The 16,803-nt window shown below is 38.4% G+C and overlaps 1 protein-coding gene across 8 annotated transcripts in view; it reads right to left on the bottom strand.

Moving 5' to 3' along the window:
• Exn (Ephexin) overlaps positions 1-16,803 on the bottom strand; it is a 408,096-nt gene that overhangs the window by 125,706 nt on the left and 265,587 nt on the right. Inside the window, exon 1 of one of the 8 annotated variants that reach the window (XM_073980801.1) lies at positions 10,646-11,634. The exons of 6 other annotated variants lie outside the window; for them this stretch is intronic. The gene's annotated coding sequence lies outside the window, so the exon portion shown is untranslated. Of the gene's footprint in view, positions 1-10,645; positions 11,635-16,803 lie in introns of those variants that run through there. One more of the 8 variants, XM_073980804.1, reaches the window with a different exon arrangement.

Raw genomic sequence — 16,803 nt, 5'->3', positions numbered from 1 at the left:
CCGAGCCGAACTCAACACCCGAAGACTACCGAGCCGAACTCAACACCCGAAGACTTCAGAGCCGAGCCCAACACCCGAAGACTACCGAGCCGAATCCAACACCCGAAGACTACCGATCCAACAGCAATCCAAATAAAGCCGAGCCGTGCGATACCCCAACAACGGGATCTAACGACCCATTGCCAATCCGAGTATTGCCGAGCGAGGACTGACGATCAGAGGATTGTCGAGCCGAGTGTTGTCGGCGGACTGTCAACGACCAACGCCATCTTGTATCCTACTTTATACCGACCAATTCGAAGCGATTCCACCCGAGGCTGTTACCCAACTTTACCAACATATACTACAACATCAACTAACCTCCATACTATCTGAAACTAATATTTTCGAAATTATATAAATAAAAGTTTGAAACACAGTTCCATCGTGTCTCATCTTACTTAAGGTTTGTGGGTTCCTGAGGCGACCCTGGCTGAGTTAACATCAGCCTTTGATAAAACCACTCGTCATAACATTCTGAGAAAATAGTCCGAAAGTTGTAAAAATCGCTATGGCACCATGTGTAGTGGCTGGTGACACTATAGCACTCGAACTGGTCAACGGATTTGGTCCGAAATGTACCCTTCGCCATATTTTGTCCAAACTTAGTTTCACTTCGACGATGGGCAATACCGGTCCACAACTTCCAGTGCTTCCCCCCAATATTTAAAAATATCACTAAAATGGTACGCACGAAATCTCTTGAACGGGGCAACTAATTTGGTCCGAACTTTGGATCTCCTAATATATTGTCCAAATTTAGTTTAACTTCTAAAATGGCCCATATCGGTCCACTCCTTATGGTACCTCTCCAACAAAAGTTAAACATTTTTGTTTAAGTGCGGTTTAGGGTATATTCGAAGATGCTTTGGAAATGTTTTTTCCGTGGACAAGTTCAAGCTTCCTGACATACTGCTCCAAATGTTATGACGCACTGAAATGACTAGTGGTTGCGATATCTATCGAACAGATATGACTCCCAAAAAAAGATCCACTTTCACAATGTACTATGTCGATCCATTCCTTCAAGTACAACTATAATCCTAATCCACATTTTTGTTGGTAAGTTCAAATGTCTAAAAAGGCCCACAAAATTCTGACAAACCCCTAAATACATTTGATCTGTCCGTTGATGAAAGTTTCAATTCACATAGACTGAGGGTACATCTTTGTTTGCAAAGCCGACTGATACTTTTTTACTTGTTAAAGATATTTGTGTCCTCTGGAAAGGCACGTCTTGATCTAACTTCGGTAATAATGTTGGCTTTTAACGAGATTTTAAAAGTATTAATTTTACGGACTGTCAAAGTCAATGTTTTTAGTAAAAATTGGGCAGTTTTTGGCCATAAAACGGCAAAAAATAGAATAGAATAAATTGATTTAATTAATGAGCTCTCAAAAATAGTTAATGATGGGTACAGCGATTTTCGAGCTACTCAGCCAATTTTGTTCCGATCGAATTGAAAATATTAGCACATATTCTAGGCTAATTCTACTTCAAAATAAGCCAACAACATTTTTGATTAGATTGATCAAGGCACTTTTACTGCCAAAATTTGAATGGAGAATATCTTTCAAAAATAATTTCCCCCTACTGGGAATATCGATTTTTTAAACTCATAAACATATCACCAAAAGCAAACAACGCTTTAAAATAACACACAAATTGTTTTACACATTTAAATTGAATTTGAAAAGGAGAACAACTGTTCTGGTTATACTTTAATGTGTTACAAATCGCATTAGCCACCAAAAGAAATCCAAAAGTTAACGGCTTTATTTGTTTCACAACAAATAACGTAGCCAAAAGCTGTAAAACAATCATACATACGTACAATGAACAAAATAAAACAGACAGGTAGAACACCCAGAAGCTCCAGTAGCGCAAAGAACAGAAAAAAACAACAACATAAAAATCTTGGATTCATGTTAACCTTACCCCATTTACCAAAGTATCTTCAGGGGATGGAAGATACCAAGGAACGGTCCTGACCGGTTTTAACATGGCAAAGCCCAGGATTTATCTTGGTCCCTCTTTCATCCCAAGTGGACACTGACCTCCCCGTGGTGTCACCTGGGGAACTGCCTTTAACACCCGTTAAAGGTAGTGAGCTAACATGTGCCGCGCGTTCACCCATAAGAACGTTAAAAACTTGGGTTTGGGCGTCGGGTTAGTAACCCTCCCCTAGAAAAAACAGCCTACTATGAAAAAACGAAAGAAAAGAAAAACAAACCCCTCTAAAGTTGACGAACCCCGCAAACGTTTTAAGGACCATGATCTGCGAATCTGCACCTGGAATGTTCGCACTCTTTATAGAGAAGGTGCAGTCTTCGCATTGGCAGACGTACTTGAAAAGTACAAGACCGATATTACTGCCATACAGGAAATACGATGGATTGGGAAAGGCGTCACAACAACACCTAAAGGTGACGCACTGTATTATAGCTGCCATGACGTAAAGCATGAGTTTGGTTGTGGATTCGTAGTTAGTCGGAGACTAAAACATCTTGTATCCAGCTTCACTCCAGTGAATGAAAGACTTGCTGCAATTCGAATAAAAGCTAAATTCTTCAACATCAGCTTTATTTGCGCTCATGCTCCCACTGAAGAAAAGGACGAACAGACCAAAGATATATTTTACGAGTGCTTAGAAGAAACATATGACCGTTGCCCTGCCCATGACATTAAAATCATTCTAGGCGATTTTAATGCCAAAATTGGAAAGGAGAATATCTTTGGCCCAACAGTCGGGAAATTCAGTCTCCACAGTGAAACATCTGACAATGGTATGAGACTGATAGACTTTGCAGCTGCAAAAAACATGGTAGTTAGCAGTACCAGATTTAATCATCTCGATATTCATAAGGGCACCTGGCTGTCTCCAGATCAGAAAACAAGAAACCAAATTGATCATGTTGTGATAGATGGAAGACATTCATCGAGCGTGTTGGATGTACGATCGTTCCGAGGCGCAAACATTGATTCGGACCACTACCTTGTTGCAGCAAAGGTACGCACCCGCTTAAACGTAGCAAACAAAGTACGAGCAGACACAACACGAAAGTTAGACATCGGTAAGCTGCAATCACAACAGATAGCCACAGCATATTCCACTCAACTAGCCCAATTGCTTAATCAAAGCCCTCCTCATCCCGATAACATATCAGCGCAATGGCAAAGCATTGCCCACTCCATGCAAACAGCCGCAAAATCCATACTTGGATACCAGAGACCTCCACCAAGGAATCCATGGTATGATGAGGAGTGTCGTGCTGCCACCGAAGAGAAAAATGCGGCATATAAGGCTACTTTACAATCCGTAGCAACGCGTAGCGCACGAGAGAGATACAGGGAGAAAAGGAGAGAGGAGAAACGTCTTTTCCGCAGGAAAAAGAGAGAGATGGAAAAGCGGGAGTGTGAAAAAATCGAGATGTACAGGAGCCAGAATGAAGTCCGAAAATTCTACCAAAGAGTCAAGCATCAAACCGATGGCTTTGGTACAGGCACATCCTCCTGTAGAGACCAGCAAGGTAATTTGGTAACTGATACAGATAGTATACTCAGGATATGGAAAGAACATTTTTCAAATCTGTTGGTATCCAATAGCAGCGAAGAAGACGAAGATACCACAGTCCCAATCCCAGAAGATGGTATTGAATGTATACTGCCCAGCCAAGATGAGGTAAAGACAGCAATAAATCGGCTGAAGAATAATAAGGCAGCAGGGGCCGATGGCTTACCAGCCGAGCTGTTCAAAACCGGAGGCGACACGCTGATAAGGTGTATTCATCAGCTAGTTAGCACCATCTGGCAGGAAGAACGAGTACCCGACGATTGGAACCTGAGTATCCTGTGCCCCGTCCACAAGAAGGGAGATAAGACTGTATGCTCTAACTATAGGGGCATAAGTCTACTCCCTATTGCCTACAAGATCGTGTCAGGGATATTGTGCGAACGACTAAAGCCAATGGTCAACGAGATTATTGGACCATACCAATGCGGCTTTAGACCTGGCAAGTCCACCATTGACCAGATATTTACCCTGCGGCAAATCCTGGAGAAGACCCAAGAGATGCAGATCGACACCTACCACCTTTTTGTCGATTATAAAGCAGCCTTCGACAGTCCGCTGCGCTCAAAGGTATTCCAAGCCATGTCTGAATTTGGTATTCCCGCAAAGCTCATCCGGCTTTGTAAAATGACTTTAACTGACACGAGGTCCTCAGTTAAAATAGGAAAGAACCTCTCCGAAGAGTTTGGTACCAAAAGAGGTTTCAGACAAGGAGACAGCCTTTCGTGTGACCTCTTCAACATCCTGCTAGAAAAGGTTATACGAGAGGCAAACGTCAAAAGAAGTGGCACAATCTACACCAATAGTCACATGTTACTTGCTTATGCTGATGATATAGACATCATGGGTCGATCAGTAAAAGAAGTAACTGATACCTTTATAAAGGTCGAAGGAGAATCTGCTAAAGTGGGTCTGGCGGTAAACGGTGAGAAGACCAAGTTGATGGTGTCGACGCGCAATGCGTCCATTGAGCTCGGACCGACTGTGGAAGTTGGTTCCTATAATATTGAGGTAGTAAAAGACTTCGTCTACCTCGGCACCTCCGTCAACACAACAAACGACATCAGTTGTGAAATAAAAAGAAGAATTGTATTGGCCAACAGATGCTACTTTGGATTAAGTAAGCAGTTTAAAAACAAAGCCACATCTCGTCAAACAAAAATAACGCTCTACAAAACACTGATACTACCCGTGCTGATGTATGGCTCCGAAGCCTGGGTACTTGCGCAAGCAGACATGGCAGTGCTTGGTGTGTTTGAGAGAAAAATTCTTCGAAAGATCTACGGACCAATCTGCGTTGACGGTGAATATCGACGTCGCATGAACCACGAGCTGTATCTGCTATACAACGACATGAATATTGTTAAACGTATCGAGATGCAGCGATTGCGTTGGCTAGGCCATATCATAAGAATGAGCGATGATGAACCCGCTAAAAAGGCGTATGAATACATGCCACATGGCGGTGCACGCAGAATTGGCAGGCCAAGGAATAGATGGCGCAAACAAGTGGATGTTGAGATGAAAAGGCGCGGTATTCCAGAGAGCAAAGCAACAAATAGAGAGGAATGGAGATCTCTTCTTAGTTCGGCCTATAGAACAAATGTTCTGTAATGGGCCAGCTAAGTAAGTAAGTAAGTATCTTCAGGCAAAAGTTGCAGTTAATGTTTACAAACAAATTAACTCTACGGCGAAACCTATGATGTCCATGGCTGGCCACCAACCAACCAACAACCATGAAATTAAAATTCCTCTTCTTGACTGCCCAGAAACCGTTTAATTACCATGAAAAGCAAAACACAAAACATAGGAAAATTATAGTGAAAATGTTTAAATCAAGGTGGAAAAACAGAAAAAATAAGAATGGTACAAATGTTTAGCCCATTTTCAAAATCACAACCACTTGACTAGCTAAACTAACGCTCGCTGACCTCAAACAACGGAATTAAGACAACAACAACAACACAAAGTAATTTGTAAAACCATGATGCGTTCGTTGATTATCCGTTGTTGCGTTAAGTGTTTGTGTGCGGTCGTCTTCCCAGTCACACCAAATAAACTTGGACAAGAAATTAAGACAAGGTCGTAGGGTGTGTATGTGCCTGCAATTGTCAGGCATTGTTAGCCATGATTTACCAAAAACCAAAATACTCGACACTGCTTTGCATGGATTTTGCAATAAAGTAACTGCAAATTGTATGCTTATGGCCAAGCTGTGTGTGAAGCTTAAAGAGAACATACAATCGCCGACCATGCAGCAAGGTGATAGAAAACTTGTCAATTTGACACATTTTGTAAATTGTGTGGACATTCGAAAATACAACATTGTTGTTTTAAGGCATAGAACAATAGCGTCAGCTGTGATTTGTTAAGTGTTATTGGAAAGGGTTTGGAAAAGCCTAGAAGAATGTATCTCAGATGGAACTAAATTGGGGGATTTTTTTTTAAAAAAAAGGGTAAGGGTAAGTGTAGTTTAAGTTGGAATTTTATAAAAAAATTTAGAACCGACCGAAGGGGACTTTTAGCGTAAGAGGCCCATTAAACGTGGTTTTTTAAAAGACATTTAGGACCGACCAAAGGGGACTGTAAGTGGGGATTTTTAAAAGAACCCAGGGTCAATCTAAGGTGTCTTCGGCGTACATTTTTATTTTTAGGGTCGACCTAAGGAATTTAGAGGACTTTAAGCGTGGATTTTTAAAAGATTTTTAGGGTCGTCCTAAGAGGACTATAAGCGTGGATTTTTAAAAGAGTTTTAGGGTCGTCCTAAGAGGTCTTTAAGCGTGGATTTTTAAAAGATTTTTAGGGCCGTCCTAAGAGGACTTTAAGCGTGGATTTTTAAAAGATTTTTAGGGTCGTTCTAAGAGGACTTAAAGCGTGGATTTTTAAAAGATTTTTAGGGTCGTTCTAAGAGGACTTTAAGCGTGGATTTTTAAAAGATTTTTAGGGTCGTCCCAAGAGGACTTTGAGCGTGGATTTTTAAAAGATTTTTAGGGTCGTCCCAAGAGGACTTTAAGCGTGGATTTTTAAAAGATTTTTAGGGTCGTCCCAAGAGGACTATGAGCGTGGATTTTTAAAAGATTTTTAGGGTCGTCCCAAGAGGACTTTAAGCGTGGATTTTTAAAAGATTGTTAGGATCGTCCCAAGAGGACTTTAAGCGTGGATTTTTAAAAGATTTTTAGGGTCGTCCCAAGAGGACTTTAAGCGTGGATTTTTAAAAGATTGTTAGGATCGTCCCAAGAGGACTTTAAGCGTGGATTTTTAAAAGATTTTTAGGGTCGTTCCAAGAGGACTTTAAGCGTGGATTTTTAAAAGATTTTTAGGGTCGTTCCAAGAGGACTTTAAGCGTGGATTTTTAAAAGATTTTTAGGGTCATTCCAAGAGGACTTTAAGCGTGGATTTTTAAAAGATTTTTAGGGTCATTCCAAGAGGACTTTAAGCGTGGATTTTTAAAAGATTTTTAGGGTCATTCCAAGAGGACTTTAAGCGTGGATTTTTAAAAGACTTTTAGGGTCGTCCCAAGAGGACTTTAAGCGTGGATTTTTAAAAGACTTTTAGGGTCGTCCCAAGAGGACTTTAAGCGTGGATTTTTAAAAGACTTTTAGGGTCGTCCCAAGAGGACTTTAAGCGTGGATTTTTAAAAGACTTTTAGGGTCGTCCCAAGAGGACTTTAAGCGTGGATTTTTAAAAGACTTTTAGGGTCGTCCCAAGAGGACTTTAAGCGTGCATTTTTAAAAGACTTTTAGGGTCGTCCCAAGAGGACTTTAAGCGTGGATTTTTAAAAGACTTTTAGGGTCGTCCCAAGAGGACTTTAAGCGTGGATTTTTAAAAGACTTTTAGGGTCGTCCCAAGAGGACTTTAAGCGTGGATTTTTAAAAGACTTTTAGGGTCGTCCCAAGAGGACTTTAAGCGTGGATTTTTAAAAGACTTTTAGGGTCGTCCCAAGAGGACTTTAAGCGTGGATTTTTAAAAGACTTTTAGGGTCGTCCCAAGAGGACTTTAAGCGTGGATTTTTAAAAGACTTTTAGGGTCGTCCCAAGAGGACTTTAAGCGTGGATTTTTAAAAGACTTTTAGGGTCGTCCCAAGAGGACTTTAAGCGTGGATTTTTAAAAGACTTTTAGGGTCGTCCCAAGAGGACTTTAAGCGTGGATTTTTAAAAGACTTTTAGGGTCGTCCCAAGAGGACTTTAAGCGTGGATTTTTAAAAGACTTTTAGGGTCGTCCCAAGAGGACTTTAAGCGTGGATTTTTAAAAGACTTTTAGGGTCGTCCCAAGAGGACTTTAAGCGTGGATTTTTAAAAGACTTTTAGGGTCGTCCCAAGAGGACTTTAAGCGTGGATTTTTAAAAGACTTTTAGGGTCGTCCTAAGAGGACTTTAAGCGTGGATTTTTAAAAGACTTTTAGGGTCGTCCCAAGAGGACTTTAAGCGTGGATTTTTAAAAGACTTTTAGGGTCGTCCCAAGAGGACTTTAAGCGTGGATTTTTAAAAGACTTTTAGGGTCGTACCAAGAGGACTTTAAGCGTGGATTTTTAAAAGACTTTTAGGGTCGTACCAAGAGGACTTTAAGCGTGGATTTTTAAAAGACTTTTAGGGTCGTCCCAAGAGGACTTTAAGCGTGGATTTTTAAAAGACTTTTAGGGTCGTCCCAAGAGGACTTTAAGCGTGGATTTTTAAAAGACTTTTAGGGTCGTCCCAAGAGGACTTTAAGTGTGGATTTTTAAAAGACTTTTAGGGTCGTCCCAAGAGGACTTTAAGCGTGGATTTTTAAAAGACTTTTAGGGTCGTCCCAAGAGGACTTTAAGCGTGGATTTTTAAAAGATTTTTAGGGTCGTTCCAAGAGGACTTTAAGCGAGGATTTTTAAAAGATTTTTATGGTCGTCCCAAGAGGACTTTAAGCGTGGATTTTTAAAAGATTTTTAGGGTCGTCCCAAGAGGACTTTAAGCGTGGATTTTTAAAAGATTTTTAGGGTCATTCCAAGAGGACTTTAAGCGTGGATTTTTAAAAGATTTTTAAGGTCGTCCCAAGAGGACTTTAAGCGTGGATTTTTAAAAGATTTTTAGGATCGTCCCAAGAGGACTTTAAGCGTGGATTTTTAAAAGATTGTTAGGATCGTCCCAAGAGGACTTTAAGCGTGGATTTTTAAAAGACTTTTAGGGTCGTCCCAAGAGGACTTTAAGCGTGGATTTTTAAAAGACTTTTAGGGTCGTCCCAAGAGGACTTTAAGCGTGGATTTTTAAAAGACTTTTAGGGTCGTCCCAAGAGGACTTTAAGCGTGGATTTTTAAAAGACTTTTAGGGTCGTCCCAAGAGGACTTTAAGCGTGGATTTTTAAAAGACTTTTAGGGTCGTCCCAAGAGGACTTTAAGCGTGGATTTTTAAAAGACTTTTAGGGTCGTCCCAAGAGGACTTTAAGCGTGGATTTTTAAAAGACTTTTAGGGTCGTCCCAAGAGGACTTTAAGCGTGGATTTTTAAAAGACTTTTAGGGTCGTCCCAAGAGGACTTTAAGCGTGGATTTTTAAAAGATTTTTAGGGTCGTCCCAAGAGGACTTTAAACGTGGATTTTTAAAAGACTTTTAGGGTCGTCCCAAGAGGACTTAAGGCGTGGATTTTTAAAAGATTTTTAGGGTCGTCCCAAGAGGACTTAAGCGTGGATTTTTAAAAGATTTTTAGTGTCATCCCAAGAGGACTTTAAGCGTGGATTTTTAAAGATTTTTAGGGTCGTCCCAAGAGGACTTTAAGCGTGGATTTTTGAAAGATTTTTTGGGTCGTCTCAAGAGGACTTAAGCGTGGATTTTTAAAAGATTTTTAAGGTCGTCCCAAGAGGACTTTAAGCGTAGATTTTTAAAAGATTTTTAAGGTCGTCCCACGAGGACTTTAAACGGAAATTAAGAGCGGATTTTTAAAAGATTTTTAAAAATGTTTTGGATTTTTAAAAGATTTTTAGGATCGACCCAAGGGGAATTTAAGAGTGGATTTTTAAACGATTTTTAGGGTCGTCCCAAGAGGATTTTAAACGTGGATGTAAACGACTGTAACCTGTAGTGCGATTCTCTAACTCACTTCTTGAGTTACCGACAAAAGTCGGTAGAATTAAAATGCTTATAAATTTGGTACTTAACTATGGGGGTTATCATGAATGAAATTTCCACGTGAGTTTCGTCTTTCCGTCGTTGCAACGTAAGGGAGAAAGTGAAAAAATTCACGGGGAATTGCCGTTCATGATAACTCCTTATATTTTTCGTTAAGTTAGAGAGTAGAGGAGCGTAAACGTAAAGTTCTAGCGATAACAGCTGTGTTGTCAACTTTTATTTGAGCTTTTCAAAATTATGAATTATAATTTTACTGACATTTGTCGGTAACTCGGTAACTCAAAACATGAGGTAGAGAAATGCACTACTGATCTATTTCTGGAAGAAATATGTGCAAAATTTAGACCAAGTCGGTCACTCCCATCGAGAGTTATAAGGCGCGCTATTTAAGCCAAAAATTGAGAACTTTTGGCGGGAGAGGTACTCGAAGGAGTGGATCGATATGGCTCTTCTGCGAACTTGATCTAAGTTTGAAAAAGTTTTGAACAAATAAATTAGTTGACCGATAACTCTGAGCACCAGCCAGCAACAGTCTACTTTAATACCCTCTTTATTGATATTATTTATTGGAATCAAATAAAAACTGTTATTATTTTAAAAGGTGTTGTGTTTTGAATTATAATTGAATTCTATTTCTATTGAAATTCAGATTTGACCACAAATATTTGCAAAAAAATTACCTAATTTTTCGAAATAACTGTATTGCGAATATTTTTAAAAATAAAAAATTCATCACAAAAATATTTGTTAAGTATGCAAATCACACAAGTTCAATAACAGACGCGGGTACACATTGTTCTATGAATTTCAATAAAAACAATGAAACAAGAAAAAAATCAAAAGAACAAAAACAATAAAATCAAACAAAAGATTTATTATACCCTCATCATTTCACCTAGAATAGGTTGGTTGGTTGCGTTCCGTAAATGAAAGTTTCAAAACATACCTATGGGTGTGTGTGCGCGTATGCGAGTTTTTAACAGCTACTCCACTCTATGATCACTCGCCGCAAAACAGGTGTGGTGTGGGGATGAAAATCCCCAGGCTATTTGATGGGTGAAATTGATTAACCAGAAGCAGCCAATGCGATGAAGAAGAAGAAGAAGTTGTTACTGTCGTAGAGAGGCTTGTTGAAATCCGTGCAGTGGTTTTGAAGTTGCTATTTTAGGAATGAAGAAAAAGTGGCTTCAACATCCGTTCACACTCAACCAACACTTGTCGTGTTCTTTTCTTTTCGTTTTTTTTCTTATTTTGCACTTGAAAATTGTTTGGTGAAATCTTTGTCAGCTTGAGCATAGCATTTCACTTAAGACACCATGGGAGGGAGTGAGGGAGCTTCAAAGAGATGATCCCCCACTGTCATCATCAATTTTCTATTAGCCTTAAATACCAATCACACAGAGAGGAAGAGGCAAATAAGACACTGTTTTACCTTTTATTTCTTTTGTTGCTGCTGTTGTTGTTGTTGTGATTTCAAGAACATTGACTCTAAGGAATCCCACCTTAAAACCAAACACTTAGGAATTTATGCTAAAACACACACTTATACACACAGAAGATTCCAATACTTTTTTTGCACCTCTACTTGTAAAGCATTTTTTCGTTAACTGAAGTTGGAATTTCTAAACTCTCTTTTTGGTGTGTCGTTAAGAAGACTTCAACAAATTTCTTTTTCACATTTCTATTAACAATTTAAATTAATAATTTATGTTTTCGTTAAAATTAGCATGATTAATTTTGTTTTAACAATCGATAATTACCAACTAAAATTGGTGTGCAAAATATTTTTTTGTGAAATTCTTTTCTTATTTTCTACCAACAAAAAAAAATCGATTAACTTCGTCAACGCATTATTTTGTTTTGACACATTCAGCGGCTCATCCGCGTAACCGTCTTCAAGACACAATAACGCTGTGAAACGACCAAAAGAAAACTGACATCTACAAAATTCCAAGAGTACATCTGAAGCTTAACTTTAACAAAAGTCTAAAGAAGCAGCGCGAACACACACAGCACACCTCACAAAAATTTACACTCTTTTCAAAACAAGGCGAAGAGACAACAACAGACAGACCGCTGCTGGTATTCGTTTTATTTGCTTGTCTTATTTACAACTCAAAACATCTGAAAACCACAACAACAAGAAATCCATTGGGTTGTGCCAATCCACAATCCAAATGTGAGGAGAGCCATGAGTTTTCATACCCTTCTCCATGGTGGCTATTTAACAACAACACAACCGGGTTTGTTAACAGCAACAACAACAACACATCGACCATATCGTAGCAATAACTTCAACAATAGCAACAAAAACCCGTTGTTGACTCTGTCAATTAATGCTACGAGTATTGAAAAATCAGTTTGGTAAAATCGAACTGAACAAATAGAAAACAATATTAAGATCCGACAGCGTACTAAACAAGAGCTTAAAGTACCAAAATGTCCGTTGAGCCTAGACTGTGTCCTTGCCTAGATTAGGTACTAGGGTAATTGCAGCAAACCCAGGTGCCGCAGTTATTCTAATTAGCTGGAAATTTTTGTCGAAGTTGCCAAAGTTCTTTGGTAAATCACCTACGATGGTCCCACGAAATTAAATGGCCTTGTTGTTAACCAAGAAACACACATAGTTGGTTCTATTCACTATGAAGAGGATTATTAGTGCCGTCAATCGTAGTTGGCGTGAAGTCATGCAGCATCTCAGAAAAAAACTAAGAGTCACAGTATCCGGATAACCCATTACATGGTAATGTAACCAAGGAGGAATCTTACATTACTATTGGGATGAAAAATAATGGGTTATTTTTGAAAAAATCAAATCACATATTTTAATAATTATGTTTAATTTTACTTCTGTTTAAATCAAAGCATATGATATATGCAAAATTATGCAACAAATATTTCAATAATAGGTACAACAAGTAAAAAAGTATCAGTCGGCTTTGCCGACAGAGATATACCCTCAGCCTATGTGAACTGAAAATTTCATCTACGGTCAGATCGAATGTATTTATGGTATTTTCATTATTTTGTAGCCTTTCTTGGACATTTGGATTAGGATTAAAGTTCAAAAGTGTTGCAGAGGAGGTACTTAATGCAATGGACCGACATAAGGGTTATGACTTTTTGACAAATTTTCTCCAAAATGATTTCCTGTAGCAGGGATGAATGAACTTTTGCCTAATAATCACTACGCTATCGTTTATTCCATTGAAATATAAAAAAAGTTCACGCACAAATCGATTTTAAAAATATAATTTTTTGAAAAAAAATTTATGAAATGAAAAAAAAAAAATTTTTTCAAAAATTATTTTTTGTTGCTCGAATGAATAAATATAAGCCTACTAATAACTATAATAATGTTTATTTCATTCAAATATTGAAAAAGGTCATGCACAAACCACTTTGAAAAAATTTAAAATTTTTTGTTTTTTGTTAAAAAAATATATATTTAAATAAAAGCGTTTACGACATTTTTACGATTCTCAGAATTGAAGAAAATTAGTGAGAAATAAATGTTATGTCAGTTTAATTATCTCATGTGACTGTAAAGTTTATTTTCAATTGTATATCTGCTTACAGTGACTTCAAAAAATTGTCCATAATTTTGATAAATTCAAATTTTAAAATCATTTTGTGCGTGAGGTTTTTTCACCGAATCACCTTATAATTATGATTTTATGTAATCTTGTGGCAAAACTCATCATGCTATGATACAGGGATATGAGGTTGTAAAAAAGTCATAACCCTAACCGACATAGTCCATTATGGAAGTGGATTTTATTTTGGGATATATCGCCCACTAATCATTTCAGTGGGTCATCGTATAACTTATGGACCGGTATGCCAGGAAGCATGGACTTGTCCACGGAAAACATAATACCGTTGTAAGCAGGGCAACAACGAACAGAATCGGCATACATTTCCAAAGGATCTTCTAACATACCTTAAACTGCACTTAAACACAAATGTTGAACTTTTGTGGAGGAGGTTCCCTAAGGTACCTCAATTTTAGAAGTTAAACTAAATTTGGACAAAATTTTAGGAGATCCAAAGTTTTGGATAAATTTGTTCAAGAGATATCGTTCATACCATTTAAGTGACATTTTTTAAATATTCGGGGGAACTACCGCAAGTTGTGGGCCTGTATTGCCTATCTTCGAACTGGAAGTATGACAAAATATCGGGAAGGCCAAATTTTGGACCAAATCTGTTAGTTCGAGAAATATCGGGCTCTCCAGCCACTACATATGGTGCCATAGGGTTTTTTACACCTTTCGGGCTGCTTTCTCAAGAAGTATGGTCGTGCCCATGAAAAAACTTTTACCGTCGTAATTGAGACAGCGAATGCAAGTTGATTCAAAAAAATCAAAGTGTTTCGAGAGCAGGCCTTAAAGTGTGTGATAGGTACCCGAAGGAGTGGACAAACATAATCCATATTCGAACCTGATCTGTATCTGGTAGACATATTAGGATGTGTAAAGTATGAACTAAATTGGTCACTTCCTTCAAGAGTTATCGAGCGAACAATTTTTCCGAGGGCGAGGTAGCTGAAGGAGTGGACCGATATGGCTTATGATGGAACTTAAAGTATGTTTGGACAAAATATTACGAAGGCCAAATTTTGGACCAAATCGGTTGATCCGTTCGAGATCTGTCTTGCGCTCCAACCACTACGCACGGTATCATAGGGGTTTATGCATCTTGCAGGCTATTTTCTCAAGATGTATGGACTTGCCCTTAATGAGACATGTACCTTCGTAAGCGGGGCAGTGAATACAAGTTGCTACAACAAAAATCAAAGAGATTCGAGAACAGGTCCTAAACTGAACTGTTCCGAAATTTTGTGTGGGAGCTACCCGAAGGAGTTGACCGATTTAGTCCATACTAGTACCTGACATAAGTCTGGTAGAAATTTCACGATGTGCAAAGTATGGACCTAATCGGTTACACCCTTCAAGAGTTATAGTGCGCACAAATGTTCCGAACATTTCCGAACTTTTGGGGGGCAGGTACCGGATGGAGTGGACCGATATAACCCATCTTCGAACTTAAACTAAGTTTGAACAAAATATTACGAAAGCCAAATGTTGGACCAAATCGGTTCACCCGTTCGAGAGTTATCGTGCGCACCAGCCAGCCAGACAGACAAACGGACGGACATTGCTAAATCGACTCCAAATTGTCTGAAACACATTTCGTCCAAACAAACTTGGGGTCTAAAACCGTTATTTCGATGAGGCACGTTTTGCCCGTATGAAAGTGTATATACCCTCGTTAGCATAAATGCTGAGGTATAAAAATGTCTGTATGTACAATTTTTATACCCTCAGCATTTATGCCAAACATAGTTTAAGTTCGAAGATGGGTTATATCGGTCCACTCCTTCTGGTGCCTCCCCCACAAAAGTTCGGAAATGTTCGGAAAATTTGTGCGCACGATAACTTGAAGGAAGTAACCAATTTGCTCCATACTTTACACATCCTAAAATATCTACAAGATATAGATCAGGTTCGAATATGGACTATATTTGTCCACACCTTCGGGTACCTCCCACACAAAATTTTGGATAAATTCACTTTAAGACCTGCTCTCGAATCACTTTGATTTTATTAAAGCACCTTGCATTCGCTGCTTCAATTACGGCAGTGCAAGTTTTTTCAGGGGCAAGTCCATACTTCTTGAAAAAACAGCCCCAAAAAGTTGTAAATAACCCCTATGGCACCATATGTAGTGGCTGGAGGGCTCGAACCGAATACTGCGTTCGTCCACACTTTGGATATTGTAATATTTCTTCAAATATTATATGAAATTCGAAGGTGGTACTGATAGGTTCACTCCTTCCGGTACCTCCCCCACAAAAGTTCGAAAATATTCGCTAGAATGTTACGCGCGATATCTCATAGACATAGCAACCGATTTGGTCCGAACTTTGGATCTCTAAATATTGTCGAAATTTAGTTTATGTTCAAATTTGTGCCATATCTGTGCAATCATTGTGGTACCACCCACACAAATGTTCAACATTTTTGTGTGGTTCGAGGATCCTTTGGATATTTTTACCGAAGGTTTTCTTAGTGGCCCTGTTTACAGCGATATTATGTTTTTCGTAGGCTAGTGTGATAAAAAAGCCCTATCTGTCGATATTCCCGCAAATTTTTGAGCTTTAATACTATCCATACTTTTGTCGGTTCATACACGCCCAAAATTATGAAAACCCTCCTAAATTCATATTTTTTTTTTTTTTTTTGGGAAAAAAAAAGTATTTTAATCCACATATTTCTGTCGGCAAAGCCGACTGATACTTTTTTACTTGTTAATATTAATTTGTTATTCGTTAGAAACGAGCTTAATGACCGTTTGTTTTTCGAAGTGAAAAGGAAAGCCGAAGACTCGAACCCACACAACAACCAGTATGTGACATGCATGTTTCGCCTTCGGTAGAGACTCTTCAGACATATCGGCTGTGGAGCGGCTTCTCTCTCATCGAACTTTTCTTCTTTCAAATGCAATTTTTTACAACAACAATGGGTAGTTGCCCATTTAGTTGTGCTTTCATAAAAAACGTTTGGCGCTGTTTTTTTCTGTTTACTCCAAAAACCTGATATGGGTAAATCCTGCGTGACGAACGCTACATTTGTACGCGTTTTCGGGCAAAAATATTAACATTTTTTGAACTTTCCAGATAGATGCATTGAATCTATACATGGTATTTAATAGAATTTGAGAGCACTTTCAAATGCCATAAAACAATTTTTTTTAACAAGTATAATTAGCGGAAAAAATTGATTATAAGTTATTGTGACGCACGCCACAAAAAGTGGAAGTAGCTTCCGACCTTGTGCTATGTTTTCATAATTTTTAGCAAATTTTGCATAATAAAGCACACAAAATTAAAATTTTAAAAGAAAGATGAATATAAGAGAATTCTAAAACAATTAATTTTTAGGCAAACAATTTTGTATTTTTTTCCAAAATCAGCGAACCTAATGTGACGCACGCTACGTGATGCACGCTACATTTTTTCCAGTATATAGTAAATAAAAACCAGTGTATTTATTTTAACGAAACAATGTATATTTCTTGTAAATAACGTTATTTAAGTCA

Source organism: Musca autumnalis, unplaced genomic scaffold (genome assembly GCF_047663935.1).
Source record: "Musca autumnalis isolate F117 unplaced genomic scaffold, ASM4766393v1 scaffold_4, whole genome shotgun sequence".
Classification (NCBI taxonomy): Eukaryota; Metazoa; Arthropoda; class Insecta; order Diptera; family Muscidae; genus Musca; species Musca autumnalis.
This window is presented reverse-complemented; position numbering and strand designations above follow the sequence as displayed.